At 45.9% G+C, this 25,593-nt stretch overlaps 3 pseudogenes across 1 annotated transcript; 1 reads left to right on the top strand and 2 right to left on the bottom strand.

Moving 5' to 3' along the window:
* The first annotated feature begins 8,494 nt into the window (after positions 1-8,494).
* LOC128581152 (ATP synthase membrane subunit K, mitochondrial-like) lies at positions 8,495-8,662 on the top strand (annotated as a pseudogene).
* A 13,138-nt stretch (positions 8,663-21,800) lies between these two features.
* On the bottom strand, positions 21,801-23,261 carry LOC128582193 (threonine--tRNA ligase 1, cytoplasmic-like; annotated as a pseudogene). Its single transcript, XR_008379003.1, has one exon. The product of XR_008379003.1 is annotated as a threonine--tRNA ligase 1, cytoplasmic-like (transcript).
* Positions 23,262-23,540: 279 nt separating this feature from the next.
* Positions 23,541-24,060, bottom strand: LOC128581151 (threonine--tRNA ligase 1, cytoplasmic-like; annotated as a pseudogene).
* Positions 24,061-25,593: the final 1,533 nt, after the last annotated feature.

Below are 25,593 nucleotides of genomic sequence, written 5' to 3'. Positions count from 1 at the left end.
GAAATTCAGGGAAAATCAGAGTAGCCCTGTCCTCATCTCTACTAGAGGAATTCATCAAAAATCTGAGTAGCCCGTCCTCAACTCTACTAGAGAAATTCATGGAAAATCCGAGTAGCCCCCGTCCTCAACTCTACTACAGAAATTCATGGAATATCTGAGTAGCCCCGTCCTCACTTCTACTAGAGGCATTCATCAAAAATCTGAGTAGCCCATCCTCACCTCTACTAGAAAAATTCATGGAAAATCTGAGTAGACCTGTCCTCACCTCTAGTAAAGAAATTCATGGAAAATCTGACTAGCCCCTACCTTACCTCTACTGGAGAAATTCATGAAAAATCTGAGTACCCCTGTCCTCACCTCTATTAGGGAAATTCATGGAAAATCTGAATAGCCCTGTCCACACCTCTACTAGAGAAATTCATGGGAAATCTGAGTTGCCCTGTCCTTATCTCTATTAGAGAAATTCATGGAATATCTGAGTAGTCCTGTCCTCAGCTCTACTAGAGAAATTCATGCAAAATCTGAGTAGCCCCGTCCTCACCTCTACTAGAGAAATTTGTGGAAAATCGAGTAGCCCTGTGCTCACCTCTACTAGAGAAGTTTATGGAAAATTGAGTAGCCCTGTCTTCACCTCTACTAGAGAAATTCATGGAAAATCTGAGTTGCGCAGTCCTCACCTCTATTAGAGAAATTCATGGAAAATCTGAGTAGCCTGTCCTCACCTCTACTAGAGAAATTCATGGAAAATCTGAGTAGTCCTGTCCCTTACCTCTATTAGAGAAAATCATGGAAAATCTGAGTAGCCCTGTCATCACCTCTACTAGAGAAATTCATGGAAAATCAAGTACCCCCCCCACCTCTACTAGAGAAATTCATGGAAAATTAATTAGCCCCACCCTCACCTCTATTAGAGAAATTCATGGAAAATCTGAATAGCCCCTTCCTCATCTCTACTGGAGAAATTCAACTCAAAATGAGAACTTGCCCATCTAGAAAACATCAATACCAGACACCTTCATTGATGATGTCTGTCACCCATTGAAAATAATATAACACAGATAAGCTGTTGCAAGCCCCACCAAGATGAGGACAGCGAGGGCTGCGGGCCTGGCCAAATCCCAAACTACTGGCAACAGAATCAAGTAGGGCCTGTCTTTAGGAGGGAATCTTCCGTGAGCATGTTCCAAATCTTCTGTGAGCAGGTTGCAAGGAGTGAAACCCACAGGCAACCAGAGGAGGCCAGGCATCTTCTCAGGTGGCAACCACTGGTGGAACAAACCTGGGATGGAAACACAGGCCCCATGAGTAAAGGGTTTGCCTGATCCGGTACCGGCTTGGGTGGAGCATGGGCACTAGAAAATGCACATGCAGGGCTGGCTGACTCCCAGGGCGAGGCTGACCCAGAGGATCGCTTTACTGAGCCTAAGATGCACCCAACTCTCAGGGGATCATCAGTCAAGACAAAGGAGGGCAGGAGGGTAGAACAGACAGATAACCATGCTGCAAATACAAACCTGCAGCAGCAAAGACAGGGCCTAAGGCACAGGTTCTATGAACTCAACACAGCTTCTCTTCTGCAGGGGAATTTAGCTGGGACAGAAACAAATTCTGCAAAGTTGTTCTGTTCTGTCAGTAACATCAATCAGGGGCTGGGTTGGAACTGAGTGAACACCCCCAGCCTCCATCAAGTGCCCCAGGTTGTCAGGCCTCACCTCCCCCTGCCAGATAGAAGCAGAGAGCAGCGGCCTGGCTGAGGAGACATAGATTTCCTTGTGATCCAGGCAGGTGAAAACACCTGGAGTATCTGCTCATTGGAGGCAACTGGGTCACAGCCATGTGGGGTTATCAGTGACTGTATGAGGTCCAAGGTGGGGAAGGAGGCATCAACCTTCCCAGACTGATCTATTTGCTGGGTGGGTCCTCCTGACTCCACGGAGCACTGGAGGAAGTCATACTTGAGTTGTCAGCAGACCCCTGTGATACAGTTGAAGGGGACCTTTTAAACTCTCCCACCTGAGACAGGTACTGACTGAGATAACTGATTTGGACCTTTTGAACTGAGCCAATCACCTGAGGACTATCAAAGTGGTGCCCTGGGTGTGTGGTTGTAGGAAGGTTTGATTTTCCTTTTCCAATTGTTGCCTGTGGGGGGCGGGTTGACTTAACTGCTGGTATTTCTCCACAGCTGAGACTTCAACCCAGAGTAACTGTTTCACTAGGGTTGGACAGAGACCAGCTGAAAACAAGACAGAGCCACTTAGCCCCACCACACCAAACAGGTCCCCAGTTTCTCAGGCCATAGCCCTGTACAGGTCCCCAGCAAAGCTCCAGGGCAAAAGTCAAATGGTGTAAAATAATCATGGGAAGGAATCAGCGGAAAAACTCTGGCAACATGAATAACCAGAGTACATCAACCCCCCTAAGGAAAGCTATGGCAGATGGAACTGAAAATCCCATTCATAAACAGATGGCCGAGATGTCAAAAATCAAATTCAGAACTTGAATTGCAAACAAGATTAATAGAATGAAGGAAAATTTGGAATTAGAAATTCGAGAAGCAATTCAAAAGTTGGAATTAGAAATTCGAGGAAAAATTCAAAGTTGTCTCAAGAATTCAATGAATATAAGACAAAACCACCAAAGACGCATTCAAGCAAAAATTTGCAGCCCTCAAAGATCTGAAAAATACAGTAGAATCCCTCAGTAACAGAGTGGAGCAAGCAGAAGAAAGGATTTCTGACATTGAAGACAAAGCTTTTGAATGCTCCCAAACTCTCAAAGAGGAAGACAAATGGAGAGCAAAATCAAATCATTCTCTCATTGAGCTATGCAATAATTCGAAGAATGCTAATATCTGCCTCATTGGAATCCCTGAAAATGATGAAAAAGCTTCACAAGGCACAGAGGCCCTTCTCCATGAAATTATGGAAGAGAATTTTCCAGACATGCCAAGAGATTCTGAAATTCAGATAGCAGACAGTTTCAAAAACCCAGCAAGACTCAATCTGAATAAGACATCCCCCAGGCACATCATAATTAACTTCACTAAAGTTAATATGAAGGAGAAATTTCTGAAAGTAGCCAAATGTAAGAAAACCATTACTTACAAAAGGAAGAATATTAGAATGACTGCAGATCTCTCTGCCGAAACTTTTCAAGCCAGAAGAGGATGGTCATCGACTTTTAATCTCCTAAAACAAAATAACTTTCAACCCCAGATCATGTATCCAGCTAAACTGAGTTTCATTTATGATGGAGAAATTAAATACTTTAATGACATTCACATGTTGAAGAAATTTGCCATAACCAAACCAGCTCTTCAGGATATTCTCAGACCTATCCTCCATAATGACCAGCCCAATCCTCTACCACAAAAGTAAAATCACTCGGAAACTTTTGATTGAACTCCAACTTCCACAGTGGCGAAAGAATTAAAAATGTCCATGGGACTTTCAAAAAACTTGATACTCAAAATTTTACCAGACTTATCAATATTCTCCATTAACGTGAATGGCTTAAACTGTACTCCAGAGGCACCATTTGGCTGACTGGATACAAAAACTCAGGCCAGATATTTGCTGCATACAAGAATCACATCTTACCTTAAAAGATAAATATAGACTCAGGGTGAAAGGATGGTCGTCCATACTTCAGGCAAATGGTAATCAGAAAAAAGCAGGTGTTACAATTCTATTTTCAGATACAAGAGGCTTTACAGGATAAGAATAGCCACTTCATATTTGTTAAGGGTAATACTCAATATAATGAGATTTCAATTATTCATATTTATGCACCCAACCAGAATGCGCCTCAATTTATAAGAGAAACTCTAACAGATATGAGCAACTTGATTTCCCCCAGCTCCATAATAGTCAGAGATTTTGAAACTTGTTTGACAGTGTTGGACAGATCCTTCTAGAAGAAGCTGAGCAAAGAAATTTTAGATTTAATACTAATCATCCAACATGTGGATTTAGCAGACATCTACAGAACATTTCATCCCAACAAAACTGATTACACATATTTCTCATCAACCCACAGAACATACTCCAAAATTGATCACATCTTAGGTCACAAGTCTAACCTCAGTAAATTTAAAGGAATAGAAATTATTCCTTGCATCTTCTCAGAACACCATGGCATAAAAGTTGAACTCAGTAACAACAGGAATCTGCATACTCATACAAAAACATGGAAGTTAAATAACCTTATGCTGAATGATAGCTGGGTCAGAGATGAGATTAAGAAGGAAATTACCGGGGTGGCACCTGTGGCTCAGTCGGTAAGGCGCCGGCCCCATATACGGAGGGTGGCGGGTTCAAACCGGCCCCAGCTGAATTGCAACCAAAAAATAGCTGGGAGTTGTGGCGGGCGCCTGTAGTCCCAGCTACTCAGGAGGCTGAGGCATAGAATCGCTGAAGCCCAGGAGTTGGAGGTTGCTGTGAGCTGTGTGATGCCACGGCACTCTACCGAGGGCTATAAAGTGAGACTCTGTCTCTACAAAAAAAAAAAAAAGAAGGAAATTACCAAATTTTTGGAAAAAAATGACAATGAAGACATGAATTATCAGAACCTCTGCGATACCGCAAAGGCAGTCCTAAGAGGGAAATTTATGGCACTGCAAGCCTTCCTCAAGAGAATGGGAATAGAGGAAGTTAACAACTTAATGGGACATCTCAAGCAACTGGAAAAGGAAGAACATTCCAACCCCAAACCAGTAGAAGAAAAGAAATAAGCAAAATTAGAGCAGAATTAAATGAAATTGAAAACAAAAGAATTATACAACAGATCAATAAATCAAAAAGTTGGTTTTCTGAAAAGGTCAATAAAATAGATAAACCTTTGGCTAACCTAACCAGGAAAAAAAGAGTAAAATCTCTAATTTCATCAATCAGAAATGACAAAGATGAAATAACAACAGCCTCCTCAGAAATTCAAAAAAATCTTTAATGAATATTACAAGAAACTTTTATTCTCAGAAATATTAAAATCTGAAGGAAATTGACCAATACTTGGAAGCACATCACCTTCCAAGTCTTAGCCAGAATCAAGTGGAAATATTGAACAGGCCTATATCAAGTTCTGAAATAGCATCAACCATACATAATCTCCCTGAAAAGAAAAGTCCAGGACAAGATGGCTTCACTTAAGAATTCTACCAAACCTTTAAAGAGGAACTAGTACCTATATTACTCAACCTGTTCCAAAATATATAAAAAGAAGGAAGACTCCCCAGCACGTTCTATGAAGCAAACATCACCCTGATCCCCAAACAAGAAAAAGACCCAACAAGAAAAGAAAATTATAGACCAATATCACTAATGAATATAGATCCAAAAATATTCAACAAGATCCTATCAAACAGAATCCAGCAACACATCAAACAAATTATACATCATGACCAAGTCGGTTTTATCCCAGGATCTCAAGGCTGGTTCAATATGCGTAAATCTATAAATATAATTCAGCATATAAACAAATTAAAAAACAAAGACCATATGATTCTCTCAGTCGATGCAGAAAAAACTTTTGATAATATCCAGCATTCCTTCATGATCCGAACACTTAAGAAAATTGTTATAAAAGGGACATTTCTTAAATTGATAGAGGCCATCTACAGCAAACCCACAGCCAATATCGTATTGAATGGAGTTAAATTGAAATCATTTCCACTCAGATCAGGAACCAGACAAGTTTGCCCATTGTCTCCACTGCTCTTTAACATTGTAATGGAAGTTTTAGCCACCACAATTAGGGAAGAAAAGGCAATCAGGGTATCCATATAGGGTCAGAAGAGATCAAACGTTCGCTCTTCGCAGATGATACGATCGTATATCTGGAAAATACCAGGGATTCTACTACAAAAGTCTTAGAAGTGATCAAGGAATACAGCAATGTCTCAGGTTACAAAATCAACATTCATAAATCAGTAGCCTTTATATAGACCAACAATAGTCAAGTTGAAAAAAACAGTGAAGGACTCTATTCTGTTCACAGTAGTGCCAAAGAAGATGCAGTATGTGGGAGTTTATCTAACAAAGGACTTGAAAGATCTTTATAAAGAGAACTATGAAACTCTAAGAAAAGAAGCAGCTGAAAATGTTAACAAATGGAAAAACATACCATGGTCATGGCTAGGAAGAATCAACATTGTTAAAATGTCTATACTACCCAAAGCAATATACAATTTTAATGTAATCCCTATTAAAGCTTCCCAATCCTACATTAAAGATCTTGAAAAAAATAATACTTCATTTTATATGGAATCAGAAAAAAAACTCGAATAGCCAAGACATTACTCAGAAATAAAAACAAAGCAGGAGGAACCACGCTACCGGACCTCAGACTATACTATAAATCAATGGTGATCAAAACAGCATGGTAATGGCACAAAAACAGAGAGGTAGATGTATGGAACAGAATAGAGAACCAAGAGATGAACCCAGCTACTTATTATTTGATCTTTGACAAGCCAATTAAAAACATTCAGTGGGGAAAAGATTCCCTATTTAACAAATGGTGCTGGGTGAACTGGCTGGCAACCTGTAGAAGACTGAAACTGGACCCACACCTTTCACCATTAACTAAGATAGACTCTCACTGGATTAAAGATTTAAACTTAAGACATGAAACTATAAAAAATACTAGAAGAGAGTGCAAGGAAAACTCTTGAAGAAATCGGTCTGGGCGAGTATTTTATGAGGAGGACCCCCTCCCCTCCCGGCAATTGAGGCAGCTTCAAAAATACACTACTGGGACCTGATCAAACTAAAAAGCTTCTGCACAGCCAAGAACACAGTAAGTAAAGCAAGCAGACAGCCCTCAGAATGGGAGAAGATATTTGCAGGTTATGTCTCCAACAAAGGTTTAATAACCAGAATCCACAGAGAACTCAAACATATAAGCAAGAAAAGAACAAGTGATCCCATTGCAGGCTGGGCAAGGAACTTGAAGAGAAACTTCTCTGAAGAAGACAGGCACACGGCCTACAGACATATGAAAAAATGCTCATCATCCTTAATCATCAGAGAAATGGAAATCAAAACTACTTTGGGATATCACCTAACTCTACTAAGATTAGCCCATATCACAAAATCCAAACACCAGAGATGTTGGCATGGATGTGGAGAAAAGGGAACACTTCTACACTGCTAGTGGGAATGCAAATTAATACATTCCTTTTGGAAAGATGTTTGGCGAACACTTAGAGATCTAAAAATAGATCTGCCATTCAATCCTATAATTCCTCTACTAGGTATATACCCAGAAGACCAAAAATCACATTATAACAAAGATATTTGTACCAGAATGTTTATTGCAGCCCAATTCATAATTGCTAAGTCGTGGAAAAAGCCCAAGTGCCCATTGATCCATGAACGGATTAATAAATTGTGGTATATGTACACCATGGAATATTATGCAGCCTTAAAGAAAGACTTTACCTCTTTCATGTTTACATGGATGGAGCTAGAACATATTCTTCTTAGTAAAGTATCTCAAGAATGGAAGAAAAAGTATCCAATGTACTCAGCCCTACTATGAAACTAATTTATGGCTTTCATATGAAAGCTATAACCCAGTTATAACCTAAGATAATGGGGAATGGTGAGAGGGAAGGGAGGGAGGGGAGAGGATGGGCAGAGGGAGGGTGATTGGTGGGATTACACCTACAGTGCATCTTAAAAGGGTACATGTGAAACTTAGTAAATGTAGAATATAAATGTCTTAACACAATCAATAAGAAAATTCCAGGAAGGCTATGTTAACCAGTGTGATGATAGTGTGTCAAACAGTCTATGAAACCAGTGTATGGTGCCCCATGATCGCATTAATGTACACAGCTATGATTTAGTAATAAAATAAAATTTAAAAAAATAATATAACACAAATATTGACAAAACATTTGAGCAAATGAAGTAAAATCACCCTTTCTCAAACCATTCTGTGAAGCTAGCAATACTTGGCTACCAAAACCACACATATTAGAAGAAAAAGATGTATATACGGATGGCTATTGCCCATGACAGGTGATAAATTCCTTAACAGAGAGAATTATAAGTCAAGATGAACTGTTAGGAACTAGATTTTTTCACTTGCCTGACACCTTTAAAAAACAGACAAAATATATATAGCCATGGCTTCTAACTCAGAAGACCTTCAGAGGCATCTTGACTCAATAGTGGAGAAAAATACCCAGATCAATGTGCATAGAGCCCCCAGATAAAAACACTTCATAGCGAGATCCAAAGGAGAGCGGTGTTTTTAACCACATCCTAGAAAAAAAACTCAAGATTATTTATGGGCTGTGATGGCTGGCTGGACGGGCATGCACGGGACCTGTCTGTGGGTTACTATCTGTCCTTGTCTGATATGCATGCAATGTCTTATGTGCCATGCTGTAGACGTTCTGTCTGTTTTTTAAAGGCTGGAGAAGTTGCTGGGGGCGTTGAAGGGCAAAGGCTGTGGAATTTGTGGCTTTGGCAAGGTTAAAATTATGGCAGGTCCAGAAACTGATGCCCAATTCCAATTCTCTGGTATTAAAAACATTTCAGCTCTAACAGGTAGAAATGAATTGTGTGCCAGCCACATACAGAGCCGTTGCTCTGAAGCTCTTATACTTCATGTTAAGTCTAAAAAGACTCCAGCTGTGAAAGCGGCATAAATGGATTCTAAACTGTGCCTCATCTGTTACGTTCCCGAGCCCGGAGAAGCTAACACCGTCTTATCACGCTATACTCAATTTGTACAGGAAATCATGAATCTTGAGGGAAAAGTATTTATAGGATAAAAAATATTCTCCATCCTACACTGTGATAAAACTCGCAATGTCTGGCAACCAATCAAAAATTACAAGGTTTGCAAAGAAGCGGAAAACATAACCCTACAGAGGGGACAAAAATCAATCAATGCTGAGCCCAAATTGACACACAGGACACAATTAGCAGACAAGGACATTAAAGGGGTGACTGTGGCAGGGTTGCATTTATGCACCTTACAGAAGGCAGAGGAAGGACTGAGCATGATAAGTTCAGCCTAATACGGGAACCCGCCACGTCCTAGACACCAAATCCCACCACTTTCTAGACACCAAAGAGTAACAAAAGTACTTGTCCACGACAGGGGTTCTAAGAGAAGGTTCCTAGAAGCTTCATTTGTAATAGCCCGGAACCGGAGACAACCCAAGTGTCCATCCACAGTAAATGAACAAGCACATAGTGGGGTGTCCACGCAGTGGGACGATGTTTAGAAATAAGAAATGAACCAGTGATTGTGCAGAACGCCCAGGAGGAGCCTCAAAACACATTGAGTGTTGCTTTCCACACACAAGGTGCTCACGTTGTTTCCATTAATACACAATTCTAGAAAATGCAAATAGCAACAGCAAGCAGACAGTGGCTGCCTAGAAAGGTGGGTAGAAGTCAGGACAATGGGATGGAGGGATTGCAACAAGCAGGAGGAGGTTTGGGGGTGATCTATAATGTTTGTTATCATGCTTGTAGTGATGTTTTCACAGGTACATACATGTGTGAAGACAGCAAGTGTATACTTCAAACATGTGCAATTAGTTGTATGCAATGTACCTGAATAAAGCTGTTAACATTTTAACAAAGGTTAAATTACATGAATGTATACAGCATCTGTATTCACAATAGACAGAAACTGGAAAACACTGAGCTGTCCTTCTGAGGGTGAACAGTTAAACACGCTGTGGTGCGTCCACACGTGGAACCCCACTCAGCAACAAGAGAACAAGCTCCTGACATGTGAACCCACCTGGGCAAATCTCCAGACAGTTATGCTGGGAGGAGAAACAGACAGTTCCAAAAGGCTACATCCTGTGCAATTCTATTTATGTAACATTCTTCAAAGGGCATCATTGTGGAATTGCAGAACAGATGGGAGGGGGTGACGAGTGCAGGGTCCTTGTACAGACAGAAACGTCCCCAACTTGGCTGCACCGACATCAGTAACCTGCTTGTGATCCGATGCTACAGTTTTGCACAATGCTGTTCTTGGGTAAAGAAAGAGCAGCATCTCTCTAAGTTGTTATAACTACATGTGAACCTATAATTATCTCAAAATGAAGAGTTTAAATTTAAAAAAAAAAAAAGAACTTCCATACCCACAATCATGACATGACCTGAAAAGAAAGAAAGGTGGAAGGAGGGTATAACTATTTCTGCAGCCTATTGTTGTTGCTAGTGGATTTTTAACAATAACTGGGGTTATATGTATTGTCACAAAGACACAATAGTAGGATTGGTAGAAGGTGATTATTGAATAATTTTAAATTTGTGTCTTTTTCCCAGCCTACCCTGCCTGAAGCAAACTGTTATTTGACATGTATTTTTTATAAATTCTGTAATTATCTTGAGAACAAAAATAGTATTACTTTCTCTGTTAAAACATTATTTAATGTCAACAAATAACATAGTCGGCAATTTCTACAATTCTTCTCCTTTGGAGATTTTCATGTTTTAATAAATCACAAGCCTCAAAAAATAAAAAGGGGAAATACAGTCCTAAATGTAAAAACCAGAATTATAAAACTTCTAGAAAAGAATCTTTAAACATCTTTGAGACCTTGGGAAAGGCATCGTTTTCTTAGATAAGACCTGAAAAGCATGAGCCAAAAATAATCACATAAAAACTGAACTTCATCAAAATTAAAATTAGTTGAAGGACACCATTTAAAGAAAGAAGGGTATGCCACAGATTGGAGAACAGATTCACAATGCATATTTTTGACAAAAAAATATATCAAGAACTCTTACAACCTAATAAGAGAAAAATTTTCTCAGCACCCTGGGAGGCCAAGGCGGGTGGACTGCTTGAGCTCAGGAGTTCGAGACCAACCTGAGCAAGAGTGAGACTCCATATTTAAAAAATAGCTGGGCGTTGTGGCAGGTGCCTATAGTCCCAGCTACTTGGGAGGCTGAGGCAAGAGGACAGCTTGAACCCAAGAATTTGAGGTTGCTGTGAGCTATAATGCCATGGAACTCTACCAGGAGCAAGAAAGTGAGATTCTGCCTCAAAAAAAAAAAAAAAAAAAGAGAGAGAGAGAGAAATTTTATTAAATGAACAAAAGACCTGAACAAACTCTTTGCAGAACAAGATAAATGAACACTCAATAAGCGTACAAAACAAACTAACCAAATTCATCATTTGGAAACAATAATCAAAACCACAGTATGACACTGCTGTTACACACAAATATTAGTGTGGCTAAAATTAAGAAGACAATTCCAAGTTTTGACAAGGATGAGGAGAAACTGTTTGTAGAGCATGAAATGGTACAACCACTTTAGGAAAGACTTCGGCAGTCTGGTTTTGGGATTTTTGTTTGTTTTGCTTTGTTTTGTGCTTTTTTGAGACAAGCTCTTTCTCTCTTGCCCAGGCTGGAGTGCAGTAGCACCACCCTACCTCACTGCAGCTGTCAATTCCTGGGCTCAAGTGATCTTCCAGCCTTAGCTTCCTGAGTAGTTGGGACCTACAGGCACACACCACCATGCTCCACTAATTAAAAAAAAATAAAAAATAAAAAAACGTTTTGGTAGAGACAAGAACTCACTACCTGATTGGGAACTCCTGGCCTCAAGCAGTCCTCCAACCCTGACCTCCTCAAGTGCTGAGATTATAGGCATGAGCTGCCTGTGCCAGGAGTTTGTAAAAGTCACATAGGTACTGACCAACTATTCCCACTCCCAAGTATTATCTAAGGGAAATGCAAGCTTATGTTCACCACACACACACACACACACACACAAATGTGCACGATTATTTATGCCACTTCCTTCATAACACGGAAAACTGGGTACAACCCAAATTTCCATCGACAGATGGTAGATGAATAATTGTGCTAAGGCCAAACACTGGAACAGTTTTTAGCAATAGGAAAGAAATTATCTTCTTCTACACACAACATGAACGGATCTCAAAATCCTTCTGCTGAGCAAAAGGAGCCAGACGCTAATGAGGATAAACTGTGTGGTTCCATTTGTGTGAAACTCATCCACAGTAATGGAAGCAGACCAGTATTCGCCTGGGGTCACAAGTGGGGACAAAGAAGCAGAAGAAAGCTTTTTGGGGTGAAGAAATCATAATATATTGATTATGGAGGTGATTACACGGGTAACTTCTGTCAAAACACATGTATGAATCGTTAAAATGGGTGCATGCTATTTGCTATTCTGTGTAAACTGCCCTCAATACAAGTAATTTTCAAAAAGAATGGGGAGGGTAAATCCGTGTCTCAAATAGCCTTCCTAATAATGTTGACTCTCTTGGCCCAACTTCTTGTCAAACCCCGTTAGAACCTCTTTGATTCCACTGGTGTTTTACCAATTAACACAGCTGATGAAGAGCTCATCCTGGAAGTTTCCACTTGCATGACGAGTCACATCTCCAATTCACAACCTTCTTTTCAGGGCTCTCAAGAATGCACTTTGTGAGGGGGGTGATCCCCTGAGACCTGGAGGCAGTGACCCACAAACGCGCTCACTGGGCCGGCATCAGGTTGACAAGGGTGAGCTCTGGGCTGGAATCTCCACTTCCTTCTTCCTACTGTGTGGCTGCAGGACGCACAGCAGAGATCCTCAGAGACTCAAATGTGTCAGGGTCAATGCCCAGGGACCCTGACCGCCGGCCATCAACAAAGCCAGAGGGTCGCCTAGCGGAGGGAGTGGCCTTTTCTGCTGGCAAGAGCACTCTGCATACAGAGTACCTAGCCCTCTCCAGCCACCAGGGCCTCGAGCCTCCCCAGCCTCCCTCTGCTTCAATGCAGAGTTAATCCATCACTGCTGACCCTGGAGACACTGACAGGCATGTCGCCACTCTGTCACATTCAGAAGAGGGAAAAAAAGGTCTCCATATAATTGTTTCTGTTTGTCTCCATCTCTGCTTAGAAAATCATCCCCAAGGATAGAGCTAGTGAGGGAGGACACCAGAGAACAGCCTGGACGCCAGCTGCATGGACAGGGCTTGGCAGGTGGGGTGGCTAGGGGCTTCCCCCACATTGGAGCCAGAGCTGGCCCTGGACCCCGCCTCAGCTGGTGGCTGTGGGAACCACCCAGCCTGCCCACCCACAAGGCTCGCTCCACAGAACATTCCATACTTGGGTCACCTTCCAGCCGGGTTACATCCAACCTCTAAACACACAATTTGAGAGAAGATGAGGAAGTAGAAGGTAGTGGGTTAAATGGAGGATTCATGTCTCCACCCCTACACATGTGAATGTGACTTGATTTGCAAATAAGGTCTTTGCAGATGCAATCATGTTAAGGATGTAAAGATGAGATAACTCTGGATTTAGTGTGGACCTTAAATCCAATGACTGGTGTCCTTATAAGAAAAAGAAGGGGGAGATTTAGCACACAGGTAAGGGGAGAAGGCCGTGGACAATGGAGCAGAGATGGGGAGATGTGTCCACAGGCCAGGGGAGAAGGTCGTGTGACAATGGAGCAGTGATGGGGAGATGTGTCCACAGGCCAGGGGAGAAGGCCGTGTGACAATGGAGCAGAGATGGGGAGATGTGTCCACAGGCCAGGGGAGAAGGCCGTGTGACAATGGAGCAGCGATGGGGAGATGTGTCCACAGGCCAGGGGAGAAGGCCGTGTGACAATGGAGCAGCGATGGGGAGATGTGTCCACAGGCCAGGGGAGAAGGCCGTGTGACAATGGAGCAGAGATGGGGAGAAGTGTCCACAGGCCAGGGGAGAAGGCCGTGTGACAATGGAGCAGCGATGGGGAGATGTGTGCACAGGCCAGGGGAGAAGGCCGTGTGACAATGGAGCAGCGATGGGGAGATGTGTCCACTGGCCAGGGGAGAAGGTCGTGTGACAATGGAGCAGCGATGGGGAGATGTGTCCACAGGCCAGGGGAGAAGGCCGTGTGACAATGGAGCAGCGATGGGGAGATGTGTCCACAGGCCAGGGGAGAAGGCCGTGTGACAATGGAGCAGCGATGGGGAGATGTGTCCACAGGCCAGGGGAGAAGGCCGTGTGACAATGGAGCAGAGATGGGGAGATGTGTCCACAGGCCAGGGGAGAAGGCCGTGTGACAATGGAGCAGAGATGGGGAGATGTGTGCACAGGCCAGGGGAGAAGGCCGTGTGACAATGGAGCAGAGATGGGGAGATGTGTACACAACCAAGGGTGGGGTCACTGCCCAGAGGCCATGGAACTCTGGCAGTGTCCACACCCTGTTCTTGGTGTCCAGCCTCCAGGACTGTGAGACCACAAGTTTCTGCTATAGGCAGCCATCCAGCCCTGGAGGCCACCACGCTGCATTAGAATGGTGGAGTCTCACCAGGAACTTGCCTTCTGGAAGGGGCTGTGCTGGCACAACCACCCATGGGGATACCCCAGTCCATTTCTAAGTAGTGTAACATGACCTTTGACCAGCTACTTCACTTCTAGAAAGCTGAAGAAAGTGACCAGGCAGGGCCCTCTACAGTGCTTCCGAGCATGGTGCTGCTGCAGAGTTTGCATTCAGTACCAGATGTGGGATGGCACACGGCCTCCCTCCCCACCAACACGCAGCAGCCTGACACCCCCGGGCATGCCAGGCCCTCGTCCCAAATCCTTCCAGAACCTCCATCCAGCTCCTCCCAGGAGGCCCAAGTTTCTGTAGGTCTTGGGCAAGTTGCAGCTGCTGAGGTAGGTGAGCCCAGGTGCGTGCCCAAGGCTGCTGATGAATGGAACAGGTCCACCTGTAACCCACTCTGTCCAAGGCTGTCCAGGCAGCACCTGTCCAGTCCATGTCTCCCCAGTTGAGTGTTTTTCTCAGAATTTTTACTTTAATGAAGTAGTATCATCAAGGGTTGCATGCAACAAGGTAAGTCGGGCTGGGCAGGGCAGATGCCCTCTGCTCCCAACTGCCTCCAGAGCTGTGACCATGGTCTAGGAGGCACAGGTGGGCTGGTCTGAGCTCTGCCCTTCAACACGGGGCTCAGTGTGAGGGTCACCGGCCACAACCACCCTCTCTCCTGAATGTTGCCATATTGAAGTGTGTAAATGTCTCCCTCTGGCAAAAAAAAGATAAAATACCTCCCTTTAGAAGAATTTTCTCTGTCTTCTGTAGACAGTGTGGTCTACAGAAAAGAGAGAATCCAAGATGCCAACATTTTAAATTTACCAGCAATAAAATGCAACTTTGAAAAAGATGGTAGGCAATTTGTTGAAAAAATATATATAACACCAGATTTTGAAAAAATATATATTTTTCTGAAAAATGCCAGTGACAATTTATCAGCAACATCATATTCCTGAAGGAACACTCTTTTGTTAAAATGCCAGGTGACTTCTACGAAGTCAGCACAAAGGGACTTGATGCTTTTGAAGGGACCTGCATGGGTTTATGTTTAGACAAAACTTCCAACAGATGGAAACCGCCTGTGAATGTCTGTCCGGACCTGGCAGGAAGGCTTGGCTGCTGTCACACACACAGGATGCAGTCCCAACCCCAAGGCCCTCAGTGCTCCACCACAAGTGGCAGCCAGGAGCCCGTCCCCCTCAGAAATCCTCAGGGCAGGAGACAAATCCACATTCAACCCAAACCGCCACCAGGACACCTGACATCCACAAGGGGGATTTCAAAGCAATCCCAATGTGCCACCTCCTGAGCCCTCCATCCAGCTCCTCCCAGGAGGCCCATGCTGGGATGAGCGGCCCTGCTCTGGCCACCTCCACGGAGCTGGGGTCTCTGGGTTGTGGCCAGCGAGGCCCCACCACATGCAGGGCTTCTGCCAGGTAAAAAAAACAGACTTTAGACCTTCCTCCACCCTGGATCTGGCACACCCTCCACTAGCCAGGCCCTTAACAGTCACTCCTCTCTGAGTCTGGGGGCCTCATGCGCCCGTCCCAGATGAGGCATCATGGCACATTCTCCTCAGGTCCCAGGTGTCTCTGCTCCAAAGCTTTGAGCAGGTTCCCTGGGTGGGGTCAGAGCCTGGCACACCTGGGCCACCAGAATCCAAGGTGCTTCTAGCCCCATCTGACTCCATCAAGTGCAGGGGGAGGGACCTCAGTGACGAGCAGATGCAGAAAGGGCCAAAGTTGTTCAGTTGCATCAAGAACACAAAAGCCACCACAGACTCAGACATACACACTCACACTCATTCACTCTCACAGCTCTGACACACTCACACCTGCAGGCTCAGGCTCAGATTCACACACATGCCCACACTCAGGCACACTCTCACATATTCTCGCACACTCACATTCATTCACATGTGTACTCCTGCACTCACATGTTCAGATTCATTTGCCCTCACACATGCCGAGATGGGTGCTGGACCCCTGCCTCACACAGGGAACAAGTCACAGAGCAGACCAGCCCCACCACAGAAGCCTGCACCAAGGAGTGGGCATGGGTGAGGGCTCAGCTGGGACCCGCCAGACCCCCCCTTTCCCAGATGCAAAGTCCTGGGCACAGGGACAGGCTGGAGGTGTGGCCTTGAGTGCTGAGCCCAGCTCAAGGCTGCTCTCATGTGGGGCAGATGCCTGGGAGACGGGGAGAAGGGGAGCCCAGTGCTTCCTTTCTGGGAGGTAGATGGCCGGCTGGACCCGGCAGCCCACACACCTGTGCAACATGGTATGAGGACATTTTGAGGATGGGACAAGCTCTTGGATTTGCATCAAGAGGTCCAAGCAGCCATTCACTGATCCTCGGACAGAAAGAGTAACTTGCCCTGATCACAGTTACCTGACAAAGCCGAATCTGAGCCCCGGTCTGAATAATTCCAAAGCCGTTGTCCTCTCCAGTAGGTGAAGGCAGCCAGTGTGACCGGTGCCACATGAAAGCAAAAGGACAATGTGGAAGTGTCAACTACGAAGAGACAAGCCTTGGAGGTGGGAAATGCACCAGAATGAAGCTCTGAAAACTTAGGGTGCCGACATTCCCCTGACAAACCACCTGCCAGCCCCACCCAGAGGAGGAAGGGCACCTTTCCTGTTCCCCTCATCGCCACTCTGCTGCCCCACAACCTCAGCCCATCAGAGGAGCCTGCCCTCCCTCACTTCCAGCATCAAAAAACCATGGACATCACTTCCCGAGTGCTGGACATTCCCTTACATGCAGCCTTGCTGGCTACTTGGTTCTTAATGCTCACCCTACAACTCTATCGGCTATGGAGCTGTAGGGAGAAGCATATATCCCTTCACAGGGTGGTCTGCATAACAAAGCTAGGCGCTCTGCTCCGACAGCTAGAGACTGGAGGCACTTCTTCCCCAGGATGAAATTCAAGGTGAGCGGGGCCCCCTCCAGGAGAGCTGGTGTCCACCACTCAGCTCCAGATGGTCCCACCAGCAACCTCGGCAGGTGGGGCCCACCCTTAGTTGTCCTGGAACCTACAAGTGCCCCAACAGCAGAGGGGTCATGTCAGCACCCAGACCGAACCCATGAGAGTAAAGAAAGAGCCATTAATAATCGCCAATGAGAGGCACCCACCAGGCTTGCCCTAACTGGACGGACAGCCACCCTAACAGCATGCACCCTATTGTTGGGTCTCTTTGGAAACCCCTCCCTGTCTAATTAGGTGCTAGTCCTAACAGAGAGGCCATGAGGAAGGAGGCGGCAGGGGGCTGAGTTTGCCACTGGGGGAGGGGCAGGTGTGCTTGTGCTCGAGGATGCCCTCCTGGGGTCCATCCTTTGCAGTTTCTGGGGGTTCAAGCTTACACAGAAAGAGATGCTGGACAGCCTGCTGACCTTCTGAAAAGGCAGGATGGAAACTAGCTCCCCTTGGAGTCTTGGTGCACACAGGGAGTGGCCTCCAGGGGCAGCTTCACGCACAGTCTCCCTCTCTCTGGAGACTGGTCAGTAGAAGGCCTTCCCTTTGAACTTTGGACCAAAGTTGACTGCATGTGCATGGCACTTGATGCCGTGGGGAGTGAGGGTCAGGGCCCACGTGCAGGGTGAATGGACGCTTGCCCAGCCTGTCCTCACCTAGACCCTTGGCAGAGGAAAATGGTTCAGGGAGCTCTGGGGGGCGGCTCCTGCAGGGCATTACCCTGCCCTCCACGGGTCTGCGGGAAGCAGCCTGTCAGGAGGAAAGGGAGATGAGGAGACAGAGCAGAAAGAGCATGTGGGGTTGGGTGGGGCAGGGAGTGGTGGCTGGCTGCCCAGCTCTCCTGAGAGGCATCCATGCCATGCGGGCACGTCCTCTCTGAGGAGCGGCATGCCCCTTCTCAGGGCCGTCTACACACACCATCTCTGCAGACGTGATTTCAAGCATTGGAAGGTACTGGGCAGATCAGAAAGAAGCAAATTTCCTGACAAATGTCACGCCTGAAAAGGCGCATTCTGTCTGTGCGCCCAATGCCCATCTCAGTGCACGGCGTGCGTCCTCCTCACCATGAACTCAACAGCTGGAGAGCAAAGTCCTTTTTAGATTAAATGCCCTTCAACTGCTCTCACTCACACCCCGTCCTGCTCAGGCAGGAGTGAGCGATCATCAATCTTCTCCACCCATTATCACCACTCTCCACTGCCGGCCATCCGTCACTCTTGCATGTACCATATTGCCGACACCATCTTGGTCGAGGAGGGATTGTTAATCATCTGACTTTTATTTCTCCCTGATTTCTCACATCTTGGTGTCAACAATTAAAAATCCCATCATCACAGTCCTCCCTGTGCCCCCCGTCCAGGTGCCAAGTGACCAGCCAGTGAGGACGCCACTGCGCGTGTGAGACAGGAAACGCCTGATGAGGTGTCCTCTGGGTTCTGGTGACCTGAGTGGGAGGGAGCAGAATAAAGACTCGGGCATAAAAACAACCATGGACATCACTTCCCGAGTGCCGGACTGCCAAAGATTCTGGCATGGGCCACTGTGGGAGGGAAAATTGAGGACCCAACCACAGGCCAGTGGGACTGCCCTGGGGATGTGTCCCAGCAGATAAAAAAGCAGACAAGCCGACTACCCGTGACTGCGGGCTGGCCACACGAATGATACGTTGGCGCAGTGGAGCCTAATGCAGCCAACATCCACTCACACAGTGAAAACTTAACACTACATCTAGAGCAGCCTCATCCTGTTTCAGTAAAGCCCTGTGTGCGTGTGCACGTGAGCACACCTGTCTGCTTAGAATATGGGTTCCCTGGGTTGGACAGTAACACACAGGACCCTTTCTCAGGAAAGGGTCAGAGGCCAGGGTACGTTGTCCACACAGTAACTACCCTTGGAAGGGCTGTTAACTACACTGGAGTCTCCTCATTCACCCTCCCGGAACCCCAGTCTGCTCTCTCCGTCCCTGGGAGCAGCATCAGCCTCCCTGGTGCTGTGTAAGGAACAGGCCAGACCCCTGTCCCTGCCCATTGCGGGCCTCGCAGTCGCCCCTCAGGCAGTCTCTTTACCCCCCCCCCCCGTCAGGCAGGGCCAGCCCAGAGAGCTGCCACCTTGGCAGATAATAAAAGGACATGGCAGCAAATTCTAGAACCAAAGGTCAAATTTCTTGCTTACAAGTTGTTTTAAAACCCACAGTTAACGATCCCTTTGCTATGAGCCAAGAGAAGCTGGTGAGTTCTGTGTGCCCCCACTCCTGAGGAGAAGAGGCAGCGGTCAGAAAGGAGAGGCTTCACCTCCATCACCCACGGGCAAGGTGGGTGATCCGTACACTCAGGAAAAGGCAGAAAGTCTCCTTGGCCTAAGGGCAGAGCAGACACTGTGCACACCACAGCGTTTGTCCTCATCCTGGGGATGGTCGTTGCCTGAGTGCTCGGGCTCAGGAAATCCTACTGTGCAGGAAGCCCAGCTGCTAGGAGCACATCCCGCCTTCTGCAGGTGTCTCCTGAGTCATGTACTGAGCTCTCGCTTCAGGCAAACCTACATGGGAGAACAATTTAATCCCCACAGCATCCAGAAGAGGCCTTGTAAGTCTCCACTTCCCAGAGCATAAGACAAAGGCAGAGAGACAAAGACAGAGGCTGGGAGTGATCAGGTGGGCTGGCTCAGCACCTCCACTGAGCCCAGTCCCCTGCCCCGCAGCCCGGGAGCCGGCAGGGTGGCACCTGTGGCACAAAGCCCTGGGGTATCCACCAAGTGTTATGTTTGGTGCCAATGAAAGCACTGTGCACAGACTCTCAGCTGCACAAACGGCCCTTGGGGTGAGAAAGATTCCAGCCTCTTAGCCTAGAGAGGGTTGACGAAGGGACCAGGCCATCAGTGTTTAACAGGAACAGGCTTGTTTGAGAGGAGGCAGAAGCTCTGGAGGTGGAGGTGGTGATGGCTGCACAACATCTCAAATGTGCTTAATGCCACTAAACTGTATGCTGAAAAAAGGTAGAGATGGCAAATTTTATGGTAGGTGTATTTTACCACAATAAAATAGCAAATTAATAAAAGAGATGAGATCTCCGAATCCAGATCCCAGGATTAGTGAAAGGAAATCAACTCTAGACCCAGTGTCTATAAAATGCCAGCAGGGCACTGCCTGGAGGGTCAGGAGACATTTGAATGCCCAAGACTAACCAGAAGGAACAAACACATATGCTTTGGGAATTTGCAAAAAACACAGCAATGTAAGAAGTCTCCTTAAAATTAAGGGAGAATAGAGCATAAAGATCACATTCCTACAAAATCTAATAGATGCATTTTTATTAACTATTGTTGGCAATGTCCTTGATGCCACATGCCATGTCTGCTACACAGAGCCTGGGTTCCGTGGGGCTGACGGAATTCAAGGATGCACCTTGATGCGTTTGGTCGAATGTAAAGACAATGGAGAAGCAGACGCGTGGGCACGCCGTCATCAGCTCACGCATTTCATCTCAATAATCACGTCACTATTCCACCTTCAGCACTCCCCAGCTCAGGGAAAGGGTCAGACATGTTCTGAGGACAATTAAGCAAAAGCAGAGAGTGACACGGCTGGACAGCTACGGAGGGTTAGCTCTGCACAACGGAAATGCCCGGAGACAGAACCTACCCACCTTTGATCTGGGACCATAAAGGGGAGTTTCAGTGAAACATACAAAAGGTCAATTAGAAAATAAAGCAAAAGGCTCGATGATTAGCTGGATTAACAAAAGCTAGTGTTGGTGTAGGAATTTTAATTAAAAGACACAATATTAATCAAATTATTTTTGGAAATAAAATCCTATAATTTTGGCATGAGACTTGCTTGCCTGATGTAAATTAGTGGGCATGGGCCAAGCCAGGGTAAAGATGGGCTTGGGCAGTTTAGCCCCCTGGGCTCCTGCCATCACCAGGAGGGGGCCATGGTCTGTATGGCCGCCAGACCCCACAAATGAGGAGAGACAGGGGCAGGCCCCAGCCCAACCTGTAGGGCAACTCTGCTGCCAACCTAGAGGCTGCACCCGCACCCCTGGCCACCTGCAGCCTGGGCTTCTGCTCGTCCCGAGCCTATTCACAAACCAGCAGCTACAAGTGTTGGGATGAGGGAGAAATGCGGGTGCTGACTGGAAATGGTTTGCCTCACAGTGTTGTCCTGATAATAGTTGATAGACGCATGCAGCTGAGGGGCCAGATGGTGTCCTCCGACATTCCTGTGTTAAAGCTCAAACCCCTAGAACCTCAAGGTGTGACTATGTTTGGAAATGGGGCCTTTTTTGTGTGAGTGTGTGAATAAAATTTTTTATTTTTGCACAATAATCCAAATCTGGTTTGTCTTTTTTATCTTAGGGGAATTGGAAAAATGTTATTTTTCAACTGCATTAAAATTATTAAAAAGTTCTCTTATTACACCAAAGCATTCCTCATCTTTTATTTCTAGTTCTTGGATACTTAATAAAATCATTTTAATGGGTCTCTTTTAACTATCTTCTTCGAATACACATTATATATAACCTTGCCAGATCGAAAGGTTGATCCTATAGTTACCCACGCAGACTCTGCCAAGCTACTACAAGTTCAATATAAATTGACGTCTCCCAGAGTACAGAGTTAATGTTGTGACAACACTGTTCATCCGTTCCTACTTAGCCAATGTGGGAACCGTACTTTGTTAAAATTCTTCTTCTGCCTGTTTGCTGTGGGACTGCTTGAGCTGCTGCAGCCACTCAACGGCTTCAGAGATGGTGCGTTCTCCAGGGACTTTATTATCTCTTGTGCAGATATTAACAGTGCCGCTATTTTTCTCTTTTTCACCAACAACTAGAATGAAGTTATATTGCGCTAACTGCGCATTTCTGATCTTCTTATTCAATGTACAGCCTGGATACAGATCAACGTCTGCCATGAATTTAGCATCATGGAATTGCTGCCGTACCTTTTGGGTATATTCATCACATGTTGGTCCAACTGAAAATACCATTACCTGGCAAGGGACAGCCAGAAGGGCCATTTGCCCCCATAGTTTTCAGTGAGGATAGCAATCATTCTCTCCACTGACCCCAAAATAGCTCAATGAACAATCACTGGCCTTTTCTTATTGTCACCATCATGGCTTACAAAAGTAAGATTAAATCTGATGGGCACTGAAAGTCCAGCTGGATTGTCGCACACTGGTGGTACCGACCAATTGCGTCTTTAATCTGTACGTCAATCTTTAGACCATAGAAAGCGCCATCTCCAGGGTTTAATTCCACTTTTCGCCAAATTCATTCAGACTATTTTCAATTTGTTTCTCAGCTTGATTCCATACTTCAATATCTCCAAGGAACTTTTCTGGGCGAGTAGAAAGGTTCAGTTTAAAAGAAAATCCAAACAACCTTTTATTTCATCCTCAATCTGCTCCATGGCACAGAATACGTGCGCATCATCCTGCTGGAAGCTTTGTACCTGGGTAAGTCCTGTGAGTGCTCCAGATAGTTCATTCCTATGAAGTACCCCGAAATCAGCTAAACGCAGAGGCAACTCTCTCCAAGACCTTGGCCAACGCTCAAACATGAGGCAGTGTCCTGGGCAGTTTGTGGGTTTAAGGGCAAACAGCTCCTTTTCCACCTCGAATGAGAATGTGTTCTCACTGCAGTGCTGCCAGTGGCCTCAGATCATCCAGAGTCGGCTGTGCAGGTGTCTGGGGTAACCACCTCCTAGAATCCTCTTTTCCTATATTCACTCCTAATGAATTCAGTAAGTGAATTATAATGTAGGCTCTCTTTGGTAGGAAAAAGCAACTTCCAGGGCTGAGTTCATAGAAGAAATACAGTTCTTGGTCCCTCCCAATTTTCCTGTGATCTCGGTTTTTAGCTTCCTCTTAAAACTTCTCCCACTCTTTCAACATTTTAGGATCTGGGAATAAAATGCCATAAATTCTCTGGAGAGTCTCCATATCTGCTTTGCCTTCCTAGTATGTGGAGGAATTTTTATGTATCTTTAAAGTCTTAATTTTGCCAGTGTGACTGACGTGAGGACCCCAGTAGAGATCTTTTAAGGGGCCACATCTATACACTGTGGTAGTCGGAGTATTCACTTTTTCATTCAATATCCAGCACTTGAACTTATTGTACTTAAACATTTGCAGTAAAGTTTCTTTCTTAACTTCCAACCTTTCAAAAGCTTGTTTTTCTTTAATGATTTTCTTACATAAAGCCTCCAAAGAAGAAAAATCATTACTGGACACACCCCCCTCTTCAAGGCGCATGTCATAATAGAATCCACTTTCTCCAGGCAGACCATAACAGAAACATCCACCACAGACTCTTTCCATGGCTTCATCCATGATGTGAGCACTTGAGTGCCAAAATACTGCTTGAGCCTCCTCATCCTCAACTTTGAGAAGCCCCAAGGTACAATCTTCTTCAGAGGGAAGTCCAGGTCCCAAACCACTCTGTTCACTTTAGCAATAACAGTGTTGTCAGCCAAGCCATGTGATATGAGGTAGTTTTACAGAATTCTGCGTCAACCTGTTTACCATCAGGCAACGTGACTTTAATCGGCTTGCTATCTTTTTCTGCCTTTTCTGCTAGAATGGAATCATGTTCTGCTTTTAGTATATTATACCTCTCAAGACGTGTGTAAATATATTCAGGCCAGGGATTCAACTCTGCTCGGCCTCCATCTCCAGATCCTTCTGTGCTGCTCTTCTTGCCCCCTTCCCTTCTCTTCTCCTCACCAGTGTTGACCTCCCGTCTTCCCTGGAGGACTGCTGGCCTTCTCCTCACATATTGATGAACCCAGAAGAGAAGACAGAAATCAGAAACGATGCCTAATGAGAGGAGCAAGAAGACAACCAGAGGTGGGCCGGGGAGCCCAGAAACTGGAAATGGGGCTTTTAAAGGGCCAATTAAGTTAAAATGAGGCTGTTAGGCTGAGCCCTAATCTTTTCTTACGAAAAGAGAAAATTTGGACATACACAGAGACACCAGGGGTTTTGTGCACACACATGCACACACATACAAAGAGACCGTGTGAAGACACTACAGAGAGATGGCCGCCATCCAAAAGCCATGGACAGAGGCTAGGAGGAGCCAGCCCTGCCCACACCAGAACTCGGCTTCCAGCCTCCAGAACTGTGACAAAAGACATTCTCTCAGCCCGAGGAAATGACTACAGTGGATGCGTGTCACCATCTATGCCTCCCCCTTCGGGAGCTTCTGTGCTCATCTGAGACGGGGCTGCTACCCTCACGTCTACTCTGCTCTGAGAAAGGGACACCTCGCAGAAGCTCACACCCCCTTCCTCGCCTCAGGACTCCCACACCTCGTAAGTCTGGGTGATCCTCCAAACTCGGGAGGGACATGCATAGGCTTCAGACAGACGCTCGGAGCAGGGTTTCACCCTCCAAGCAGCGCCCTGCTCACAGCCCACCAGCCCAGAGAGTGTAGCTGGAAGGCCCAGCGGGAACCATGGCCCCGAGATCTTGGGCTGGCCTCACCATTGGGGTGGGCATCCTCAAGCAAAGGGAACTCCCACAGGCATGGACATAGCATGAATGGCCCTTCCTCAGATCCCTGCAGAGCTGCAGAAAATGCTGGAAGCACCAGCCTGCACCTACCTGGATCTAACCATGCCTGCCAGGATGAGCCTCTTCCAGAAATCTCACAAAATGAGCCAGAACCAGTATATTGCTCAAGGCCTACCCCAGCAAGGGCCCTGTGAGTGGGCATCTTGCCCTGTTGTAGCTCACCCTGGGCAGCAGAAGGAAAGGACAGGGGCCAGTGTAGCAAAGTCACTGCCCCCTGCCCTCGGCCCAGTGGCAGGTCATTTTCTCTGGCCCTCTTGGGTGCCCATCCACATGTGTGGGACTCATCCACACCCCCTAGGGTGCGTCCTTCAGCATGCTGGTGCCAGAGTCAGGAGAGGCACGTCTGTCAGTAGGGCTGCCAGTCAGAGCCATGGCCTTGCAGATAGAGTCCATATACTGAGTCAGGGTCATTCCAAAGTGCTGCCTTATTCTGAAAGGGGCAGCAGTGCCATAATCCGCTAATCGGGGCTGCTTTAAGCATGATCATTTTCCCATAAGCTCTGCTGATGGCCTTCCCATTACTGCTTTTCAGAGGAAAGATTTAGGATAGCAGAAAATACTATGGAAAAAAGGATATTAGGTTTAGATTGACCATAACAAAATTATTATAAGAACCAAGCTATCTAGTTTATGCAGTATCATTAACTACACATTCCCCCAATGTGCAGCTCAGTTGCCCAGCAAAGCAAAGTTCATGGTAGATTTCAATCTTGGTGAGCTATAAACTCGGT

The sequence above is a fragment of the Nycticebus coucang genome, chromosome 3 (genome assembly GCF_027406575.1).
Source record: "Nycticebus coucang isolate mNycCou1 chromosome 3, mNycCou1.pri, whole genome shotgun sequence".
In the NCBI taxonomy this organism is placed as follows: Eukaryota; Metazoa; Chordata; class Mammalia; order Primates; family Lorisidae; genus Nycticebus; species Nycticebus coucang.
The sequence above is the reverse complement of the archived record's forward strand: the minus strand, read 5'-3'. Positions and strand labels throughout refer to the sequence as shown.